General features: G+C 30.3%; 1 protein-coding gene across 1 annotated transcript in view; it reads right to left on the bottom strand.

Moving 5' to 3' along the window:
- The window catches only part of Dus1 (Dihydrouridine synthase 1), a gene marked incomplete at its 5' end in the record, with an annotated part of 114420 nt that overhangs the window by 100254 nt on the left and 11038 nt on the right, over positions 1-3128 (bottom strand).

Here is a 3128-nt window from a genome sequence, read left to right as displayed (position 1 = left end):
ATAGCTAAAATTGCCATGGATACGATATTTATTTATCAATGATTCATTCATGAATAAGGGTCGTATCCGTAGCAAAGTCATTTCACTTCAATTTCTGATTACTTCAATGAAGATTATGCATGATTACTAGTCAAAATTGTTGGAATAAAATATAGAGGCGTTTTCAAAACTTAAAAAAAATTTAGTTTTTCACTCGGAGATGTACATCAAAACACTAAGAAACCTAAGAGAACATCATTTAATGTAAATTAAATTTGATAAAACATGAGCCCTAATAGACCAATTTACGTTCAATAGTTCCCGAGATGAAGCTTTTTAAAATGCAACATTAAAAAAAAAAAAAAAAATGTACTGAAAAATCAGTAGTGAATGAATTTATTTTGAGAAATTTATATCTCAGGAACTATAATACGTCGTATAGATGTCTGCCAGCACTGCAATTAAAGCTAGTTAAATTTACTATAAAGTACTTTATGTCACTTATCTTCCTAAGGATAGAAGTTTTTATGATATTTTACAAAATAAATTCACAAAATATTAATTAATATATTTTTTTTAAATATTTTTTTATTGCTATTTACTGTACATTATAATGCATTTAGTAAATCTGATCTAAGTTAAATTGGAGTGTTACAGGCCTGTAGAGAAACTACCCATTGGTAGTACTCTAATGACATTTTACATTAGCTGGTCTCATGGCCATCTTCTTTTTAGACGCCTCGAAGGATTGTCAGGAATGGAAGAGGATGCAAGATTAGAAACTAGGGGGTTTGAGTGGTTATGGAGTTTATAATGGAAGGAGTGATATCTAGTTCGGGCTATAAGATAAAATTGTTGATTTTTGAAAAGATATATCTCAGAAACCATAATACGTCGTATAGATGTCTGCCAGCACTGAAATTAAAACTAGTTAAAGTTACTATAAAGTTACTTATCTTCCTAAGGATAGAGGTTTATTTGGTGGTTATTTTGTCAAATATTATGACAAAATAAATTCACAAAATATTAATTAATAGTGAGATAAAAAATTTGATTTTTGAAAAGATATATCTCAGGAACGATAAGACGTACAAATGTCTGCCAGCACTCAAATTTAATTTAAGGTATTTTAACTTACTCTAAAGCATTTTATGTCACATATCTTCGTAAGGGCAATTTTTATGATATTCGTATTTGAATATTACTTTTGCACATTTAATTTTGTACGTAATACTATAAATAAATTTATTTGAGCAAATATCATAAAAATTACTACTCCTGCAAAGATAAACGTCATAAACTGCTTTTTAGTACATTAAACTGTCTTTAATTTGAGTGCTAATAGACATAGTTCCTGAGGTATAGATTTCTCAAAATAATTTCATTAACTTAATTATGAAATGTTGGAATTTAAAAAGTTATATCTCTATTTACGTTACTGTTTCGCTTCGGTAAAGAACAGTAAGGATAATAGTTTTGTAAATTCTAACTTTCAAGCTTCTCGACAGAAGTCGCGAGCTATGTAATTTCGAATTTGAAAAATTATAAGTATTTCCCACTATTGAACTCGCTTTCTTTTTCCATCAGTTTCGTATTTATAGTTACCGTTGAGCCGAGATACTTAAAAAGTAATACAAATAACACTGTGCAATACTCATATAATATCGGAATTAGTTACTACATACATAGTTACTTTAACTAAAGAGATTTAACGAATAAATTTGTCTTAGGTGGAACTAATTCCCACAAAGACGTGATTTTGTGTGAATTTTTTTGTTCCTTGTTGGTATCTTTCTAACAAATAAAAAGTTAAGAAAAATTTAAGTGGGAAAATCCTGAGTTCATCTTTATCTCTATCTGACAGCCCTGGCGAAGACCTGCAAAGAGGGACGAAACGTTGGTTAACAATAAATAGAAAATAAATTTTCTTCTGCTATTTTGATACCTTTATTGACCACTACTCTAACAATCTTCATACAATATATATTTTTAAGTTGTATAAATTCGCTAAAATTTGAGCGCTTTTAAAGATTTTTAAATTCAGTTAAAGGAACGAAGGTAATCCTTAGAAACTCCTTTATGGTATATTTACCTGTCTTCAATTTGTGTCAGTAAACATTTTGATTTTAAAAACTGAAATAATAATTTTATTGTTTTATGATTGCCTCTGAGGGTTTTTGAAATATCCGAGTTTAATCTTAAGCTATAGTGGAGTGATGTGAAATATGGTCATTCTTGGAAAATATGGCTGATTTTAAAATTGTCATTACAATGCTGGTAGTTCGGAGGTGTTTGTTTTGAGATATGATAGGAGTGAGTGAGCCTCGTGTTACCTATTCTTAGGCTGGTCAGTACGACCTCCTCTCTATTTACGGCTGGAGGTACCCCAGGGCTTGACGTACTTTTTAATAATTTTTGGTTTACTCCTTGGGCTTTTATTACACAAAGATTGCCACCTATCTTTGATTTCCTTTTCGAGGGGTTTGTTCATTTCTGATGGAGTTAAAAATGCTTTACCCTGTCCCGGAAGCGCGAACGTTTGGTAGTATCGGCATCGAATCTTCGGATTCGCTAAACCATAATTATTATTTTAAAGAAAGATAGAGCAGGTGGCGGTCAATAAAGGTATCCAAATAATAAAAGAAAACTTTTAATATACGCACTTGTTCAGTCTCCACTGACTCGCTACCAGTGATGCGGCAAGAGGGATGCGCAGGGAACTTTTGAGCTCTGCTCTACCCCTCACATGTGGGGGATAGAGTGGACTCAGGGATACTCAGGTCGATTGTGTAAATATTGTATATTAGAGCGTAAATGTGACTAGAGACTATATTATTTATTATTTTATCATTATGTTATTTTATTTATTTATTTTTCATATAGATAGTTTGATTATGTTCATTTTGTTTATTCTTCTATTTGTATATATTTTGAGAGTGTTTTTTTTTTTTTATTCATTTATTTTAATTTTATTTTGGTATGTATGAGATCATTCTCTGCGTGGCAGATTTTAATATCTATCAATAAATAAAAAGTTTTTTTTAATATTTATTGATTGCTATTTACAACTGTACATTATAATACATTTAGTAAATCTGATCTAAGTTAAATTGGAGTGTTACAGGCGCGTAGAGAAACTACCCATTGGT

This window comes from Halyomorpha halys, unplaced genomic scaffold, assembly GCF_000696795.3.
Source record: "Halyomorpha halys isolate HHAL.00 unplaced genomic scaffold, Hhal_1.1 Scaffold414.1, whole genome shotgun sequence".
NCBI lineage: Eukaryota > Metazoa > Arthropoda > Insecta > Hemiptera > Pentatomidae > Halyomorpha > Halyomorpha halys.
The sequence above is the reverse complement of the archived record's forward strand: the minus strand, read 5'-3'. Positions and strand labels throughout refer to the sequence as shown.